General features: G+C 55.5%; 1 long non-coding RNA gene across 1 annotated transcript in view; it reads left to right on the top strand.

The window, feature by feature from the left end:
* The first annotated feature begins 34 nt into the window (after positions 1-34).
* Positions 35-7,661, top strand: part of LOC111828039 — a 24,087-nt gene continuing 16,460 nt past the window's right edge. The window contains exon 1 of the long non-coding RNA XR_002831796.1: positions 35-394. This is a non-coding gene — a long non-coding RNA (uncharacterized LOC111828039). The remainder of the gene's footprint in view (positions 395-7,661) is intronic.

Raw genomic sequence — 7,661 nt, 5'->3', positions numbered from 1 at the left:
AGGCGGGGGGGACGGGGCGGGGGCGAAGGGGGAAGGGGGCGCCCGGCGGAACGGAGCGTCCTGTCCGCGGCTGAGTCAGCGGCGTCGGTGGGAAGGCGGGCAGCGTTCTCGGGCCGCGTGAGTAACCTGCAAATCAATATCCTCCCCGCGGCCTTGGGGAGAGACGAATGGTTATGGAGCAAACGCACTTCTGTTCTAAGGAGAACAGAGGGGAGCCAAGGCCAGCCATCCATCCGCCCGAAACGCCACGTTAGGAAGACTCCCTCGGCGCGGGCCGCTCTCCTGCCGGAAAACCTGGCGCGCAGATGGACGCCCGGGCGGGGCTGTGCCACAGCGATGGCGCTCGTGCCCTGAAAACGCCTTTAATGGAAACACAAAACACAAACACGTGCGGGTGAGTGGACAGGTCTCCACGGACTGAGCCCGCGCGGGATCAGCGCCGGACGGGACGGAGAGCCTCGTCCCCGCAGCCGCGCGCCCCGCTCGGCCGGGCGAGCAGCGTCCGGTCCCCCGCCCCCATGGGCACCTCCTGCAAATGCCGCGCTCCCCGCCCCCATGGGCACCCCCTGCAAATGCCGCGCTCCCCGCCCCCATGGGCACCTCCTGCAAATGCCCCGCTCGGCGCCTGCTCTCCGGGCCTGGTTCCCTTCACTCAGCCGCGCCCGAGCTCCCCGCACTCCCTGCCGCCCACCGCACCGCCCACCGCGCACCGCACGGAGCTGCTCGCAGGCCCCCGCCCGGGTGCGGTGCGGGGGCTGCACCGCCTGCTGCTCCCTCCTCCGCTTCCCTCCGCAGAGCGGCTGTTCCAGAGCCCCGCTGCCCCTTGACTGTCAACACTGGGCCTCCCACCCCGGCCTTTCTCCAAGCTTCCCCTGCGTCAGGCTCCATTCCTCACAAAGGTCAAGGCCACGGTCCGCATGGCGCCCGCGGCTCTGAGGCCCAGCCCCGGATCTGGGCGCTGGGGAGGCCTTGCTTCTCCCAGGCCCGGGGACCGGGTTTCTGGCCCCGCGTGGGGCGCAGAGCGGGCGCTGCCCACAGGGCCTTCCCACCGCCGGCCCAGGAGCTCCCGCTTCTTCCCGGTTATTCACAGAAGCAGTGCGGGCCACGCTTGGCGCGGGGGCCCGGCCGGCAGGGGATGCTGCTGAGCTTCCCGGTCTCTGCCGCCCACTTTCCTAAAACCGGAGCGTGATTCCCTTCGCCCTTTGAGAAGAAGGAAGCCTGAGTGCTATCCCGCCTCCTCCAGCCTCAACACTTCAGCGGGCAGCTCGCCCAGGGCCCGCTCCGGCCTCCCCTCGCTGCGCACAGGCCGGCAGGCCCCGGGCACCCGGGAGGCACCGCAGCGGAAGCCTGTGCCCCAGGCCTCTCGCACCCTGAACCTAACCTCTCTACGGCACTGCTCCCCCCCGCCCCCCTTTTCTGGTTTGCTGGTGGTTGAACGAAGGCAAAGGCAACTCAAGTTAGAGCCAGTGAGTCATCCTCTTCCCTGTCCTCACAGCCAACAGGCTGAACGGGCCGCTGTGGCCGGAAGAGGAGACCCATTCTAATGCCAAGTTATCACTTTCTGCTGTGACTTTCAGCAAGTTGTTAACCTCTCTGGAGATTATTTCTGCCAGTAAAATAACTATTTTTATCACATATTTTTCTCTTCGACTTGATAAAGTCTGTAGGTGCTCAGAACCTACTTTGGGTTCCCTTCGTGTTCATTTGACACAGCAATGCCGCTCAGGTGTGGTGTTGGTCCTGTGGGACCTGTGCCAGGAGGGCCCTCGGACAAGTGCAGGGACTTTGGTACAGGTTCGGAAACACAGGGTCACCGGAGAATGCCATGCACGGATCCATTCATTTGAGAACGACTTAGAACCCTCAGCTGTGTCCCTGGGCAAGGCTGTCCGATCAGTAGTTGGAAAGGACCCCTGTCCTGGAGTTTCTCCTCCTCTCTTCCAGTGGAGCTCCACAGACTGGCGGTGTACCTTCGTAGTGACTCGATGGCGGGTCCAAGCATAGTCTGCGCTGGCAGTCCATGTAGACTTAGACATGGCAGCACTTTGCTCTGAGAGCGCTGCTCGGGCGCTGAGCCCAGCTGCTGTGTCCACCTTCTCTGAGCTTGGCCCTGGTCCAGAGACCAGCCGGGGAGGGCCAGGCGGCTGTGAGAGGGACTGGAGGGGTCAACAGTGACCCCTCTGTGGGGCCATGTGACCGAGGCTTATGTCCAAATCATCAAGCGTTGACTCCTGGGTGTTTCCTGGGCACAAGTGGGAGGTGATAACAATGTTGGGGAGTAAACGCAGCCCTTTCTCCAGGCCACTGGGTGAGGGTAGGGGTGGGGGAGGGGGGAGCTGATTAGAAGCGACCCTGCCCTAGTACCTCTCACCTGTGTGGCGGTAACCGGTGCAGCTGCTCCCTTTCCTTGCTCTGCTGGGAGGTGCTAGCTCAGCTCTGGACGGCACAACCGAGGGCCTGACTATACATTCTCCTCCCCAGGAATAGCCTTTAAACACATCACAGGTCCCAGGGCCAAGGCCCCATTCCTGGCCAAGCCCTGAGGCTCACCTCTCCCTCCTGCCCACCCAAGACAGGGGCTGTGGGAGATTGTAGGGAGGGGCCAGCCTCAGGTGGCTCAGGATCGAGGCGGGCTGGGTGCTCGGTCAGGCAGATCCAGACACATTCCAACGGAGCTTTGTTGATTTGCTCATCATATGTGTACGGAGCAGACAAATAATTCAAGTCCCTGCCTTCGTGGCCTTCACCCTTCCAGCTGAGGGAGATGAGCCACGGAGGAGCCACAGGTGTGTTGGGTGGTGAGCAGACAGGAAGTGGCGCCTGGCAGGGCGATGCTGGGGGCGGGCTGATCACTGGTGCTGGGGAAGGCTCACGGACAGGGGGACAGGGCCTGGGAGTGCAGAGCTGCAGAGGCAAGGGTGACAGGTCGGTGACACCTGCTGTGAGGGAGGGGGCAGGAGAGCACGTTGGCAGGGGATGCTTCCTTCAGGTCTGGCCGGAGAGGTGGGGAAGCTTCTGAAAGGTGGGGCCAAGGAGGAGCAAGGCCAGGCCCAGCGGCTAACAGGGAAAGCCTGGGTGTTGAGGGAAGAGGATGTGGGCCCCGCGGGCGGGCTCATGGCATGATGAGCTGAAGGACAGGGTGAACCTGCACACTTGGCTGCAGACTTGGCAACGGGCAGCTTTCATGCAGGGCAGGCAGAGTGGCCTAAAGGAGGACGCATCTCCGGCGAGTCTGCAACCCCCGGAGGGTTTGCAGTAGGCGACTGACTGGCCTTCTTTACAATATGCCGGTTGCTATGTGGGGGGTGAACGGGGGGGTGGGGGTGGAATTGGGAAGATGAGTTCTCAGTGTTCTAGAGAGAATGCATAGGCCAGCGCGGTGGTGGGAATGGCCATTTGCTGGGCAGCTGCTCTGGGCCAGTGCAGTGCTTAGAGTGCGGTATTAGTGCTGATTTTACATGGCACTGTGGCCACGAGGCAAAACGCTGGTCCAATATTCACCCAGTAACAATGCGGTGTGATTCCGCTTAGAGGTCGGCCCCCGCCCCGCCCCCTGCTCCCCCAGCTTCTTTTCCTTTTGCCCACTGCGTTGGTTTTGTTCCCTCTCCAGGGGATCTCCCCACTGCTGACCCTCCTCTAGTTTTATTGTCCTTTTCTTTCTTTTTTGGGGGGGGTATTTAAAAAAAAATAAATATTGTTGTTATTGTCCTTTTCAAAACTGTGATCCGTTATTTACTTCCTGTTTAAAAATCTTCAGCATTTTTAGTGGCCCTAGTATTGCCTGTTTTCAGGGACTCCAAACCCAAAGGTCTTCAGGAATCAGGCATGCTGAAATCAGGGGCCGGGGTGGGGGCCCCAGTGGAGAGTGCATACCCTGGCCAGAGGCTGTCCTTGGAGAGTGCAAGGAGGAAGCCGTGCTGGCCAAGTGGCTGTCTCTGTCATCCTGTCAGGCTCCTGCACCCCTACTTGTAACCCTTAGTGTAAGACCCAATCCTGAGTGTCCACAATCTGGCCTCAGCCTGCCTCCCAGCTTCCTCCCCAGGAACCAGTCACTGTCGATGCCTCTCTGACCTTGGGAGGTGCTCCGTCCCGCCTCCTTGCCTTGTGCACGGTTTCTTACAACTTTTATATGTTCTGCTCCCCAAAAGCAACCAACCTCCGGGGCCCAGGTCCAAGGTCACAGCATTATTCTTGGTGGCAGGTATGCTGGACCACTTCCCTTGCTGCCCTTGGACTGTGATCTCCTCAAGGGCAGAAGCAGAGAGAATGACAGCTAAAGTATAGCCCTGAGCATGAAGTAGGTGATGCTAATCATTAGTTCTCTCCCCATTTTCTTCTCCTTTGGCACCTTGTTTTGTAACTGCTCATTCAGCAATTGCTACATGAATGAATGAATAAATCAATCAAAGAAAAAAAATGGAACCCAACGCAGCCACCACTCTCGTGTCAGTCACTGCTGATGTGGGCAAAGGGAGAAAGACGGCGGGTAAGCAAGCAACTAACCTAAATACAGCATCAGGACCCAGCACAGGCCTGCAGAAGGAGAGGGGGTCCAACTCCTGTCAGAGGCCTGGGCAAGGCGGGAGGCACAGGTGGCATTATCTTTGGAGAAGTGTTTGTTCAGATCCTTTGCCCATTTTTCAATTGGATTGTTTGTTTTTATGTTGTGTTGCACAAGTTCTTTATAAATTTTGGATTTTAACCTCTTATTAGATACTAGAGGCCCGGGGTGGGGGGGTGTCCCTCAGCCCCACTTGTGCCCTCTCACAATCTGGGACCCCTCGGGAGATAACGACGTGCTGGCTTAGGCCCGCTCCCTGGTGGCAGAGGGCAGGCCCAATCCCTAGGTGCAGCCCCTGGTCGGGCTCAGAGCAGGGCTGATGGGGGGTTGGGGCGCCGCCCCCTGTCACACTCAAGGCAGGGTCGATGGGGAGGTTGCCGCGCTACCCCCTGTCACGCACAGAGCAGGGCCCATCAGGGGGGTTGGGGCGCCGCACCCTGTCACACACAGAGCAGGGCCGATCAGGGGGTTGGGGAGCTCCCCCCTATCAGGCACAGAGCAGGGCCGATCAGGGGGTTGGGGAGCTCCCCCCTATCAGGCACACAGCAGGGCCGATCAGGGGGTTGGGGCGCCTTCCCCTGTCACGAACAGAGCAGGGCGGATAGGGAGGTTGTGGCCCCGCCCCCTGTCACAGAGCCGCAGGGCGATCAGGGGGTTTGGGCTCTGCCCCCTGTCACGCTGCTCCAGGGGCCAGGAGGCCTCGCAGCTCCGCTGATCCCGGGTTCGGGAGGCCTCGTGGCTCCGCTGACCCCGGTGCTGGGAGGCATATTACCCTTTTACTCTTATAGGATAGAGGCCTGGTGCATGGGTGGGGGCCTGCTGGTTTGCCCTGAAGGGTGTCCTGGATCAGGGTGGGGGTCCCACTTGGGTGCCTGGCCAGCCTGGATGAGGGTATGATGGCTGCTTCCAGCTGGTCACACCCCCTTCAGGGTGGGGGTCCCCACTGGGGTGCCTGGCCAGCCTGGATGAGGGGATGATGGCTGTTTGCAGCTGGTCACACCCCCTTCAGGGTGGGGGTCCCCACTGGGGTGCCTGGCCAGTCTGGGTGAGGGGCTGAGGGCCGTTTTCAGGCTGGCGGGCGACTGAAGCTCCAAACCTCTCCTTTTTTTCTTTTTTTCTTTTATTCTTGGATTTATTTACCTTCTATGGCTGTCACTGGAACTGAGAGTCGGTTTTCTCTCTGAGGCTCGGTTCCAGCTCTGAGAACTCGGCTGCTGAAAGCAGGTATCTGGTTTGTTTGGGTTCTATAATCGAAACACTGTTTCAACTCCAGCTCTGAGGCCCGGCTGGCTGAAAGCAGGTTTCTGGGTTTTTTTTTAGCTTCTATATTTGCAATAATGTTTCTTAAACTGAAAGCTCAGAGGCCGGCAGCGGCAGGCGGGGAACGTTGGCTTCCTCCATCACCGAAGCAACAAGCCTCCTGTTCGCTTCAAGCTGCCTGGCTGCTGGCCGCCATCTTGGTTGGCAGTTAATTTGCATATCTCGCTGATTAGCCAATGGGAAGGGTAGCGGAGGTACGGCTAATTACCATGTTTCTCTATTATTAGATAGGATATCGTTGGTGAATATGTTTTCCCATTCAGTGAGTTGTCTTTTCATTTTGTTGATGGCTTCCTTTGCTGTGCAAAAGGTTTTAGATTGATGTAGTCCCATTTGTTAATTTTTTCTTTTGTTTCCCTTGCCTGAGAATATATACCAGAAAAAGTATTGCTATGAGAAATGTTTGAGATCTTACTGCCTATGTTTTCTTCTAGAATTTTTATGGTTTAGAGTCTGATATTTAAGTCTTTAATTTATTTTGAGTCTATTCTTGTGTATGGTATAAGAAGGTGGTTTAATTTCATTTTTGTACCTATCTGTCTAATTTTCCCAACACCATTTGTTGAATAAATTATATTTGCCTCATTACATATTTTTGCCTACTTTGTCAAATATTAATTGACCATAGAGGTATGGGTTTATTTCTGGGCTCTCTATTCTGTTCCATTGATTCATATGCCTGTTTTTATGCAGTACCCTGCTGTTTTGATTACAATGGCCTTGTAGTATAGTTTGATATCAGGTAGTATGATTCCTCCAACTTTGTTCTTCTTTCTCAAGACTGCTGTGGCTATTCAGGGTCTTTTGTGGTTTCACATAAATTTTTGGAATATTTGTTCTAGTTTTGTGAAATACACCATTGTTATCTTGATAGGAATTGCATTCAATCTATAGATTGCTTTGGGTAGTATGGACATTTTAATGATGTTAATTATTCCTATCCATGAACACACAGGATATGCTTCGACTTATTTGTATCTTCTTTAATTTCTTTCTTCAGTATCTTATAATTTTCCAAGTACAGGTCTTTTTTTCTTAAATATATTTTATTGAAAGAAGAAGGAGAGAGAGAGAGAGAGAAATATCAGTGATGAGAGGGAATCATTGATCAGCTGCCTCCTGCACTGGGGATTGAGCCTGCAACCCAGGCATGTGCCCTGATCGGGAATTGAACCTTGACCGCCTAGTTCATAGGTCGATGCTCAACCACTGAGCCATGCCAGTTGGGCTTAAGACAAGTGCCCTTGACCGGAATTAAACCCTGAACCTGGGACCCTTTGGTCCTCAGGCCGACACACTATCCACTGAGCCAAACCGGTTAGAGCCAAGTACAGCTCTTTTACTTTTTTTTTTCTCTTTGAATTAGAATTATTTCTTTTTTTGTATTTACCTTTTTTTTAAAAAAAAACTCTTTCTTTTATTGTTTAAAGTATTACATATGTCTCCTTTTCCCCCCCCATCGAACCCTCCCTGGCCACTCCCATCCCCCAGGACAAGCCCCCACTACCCCAGTGTCCCTGTCCATTGGTTATGCTTATATGCACACATACAAGTCCTTTGGTTGATCTCTTATGTCCCCCCGCTCCCCAGGTCGGCTCAGGCCAACGACCAGAAGGTTGATGTGAGGATGGGAGGCTCCAATCTGCAGGGTCTCTCGGGTGTGGGCAGATGTGGGAAGGAAGCATGCGTTGTGCCTGCATATTATGCAAAGGGCGATAGTATCAGATAATAGGGTTAGTTCGGTGATAATATATTCAAGCAACTTACTCTCGTGTCCAGT

The sequence above is a fragment of the Myotis lucifugus genome, unplaced genomic scaffold (genome assembly GCF_000147115.1).
Source record: "Myotis lucifugus unplaced genomic scaffold, Myoluc2.0 scaffold_270, whole genome shotgun sequence".
NCBI classification, from domain to species: domain Eukaryota; kingdom Metazoa; phylum Chordata; class Mammalia; order Chiroptera; family Vespertilionidae; genus Myotis; species Myotis lucifugus.
Note: the sequence above shows the minus strand (reverse complement) of the source record. Positions and strands in the feature narration are given on the sequence as shown.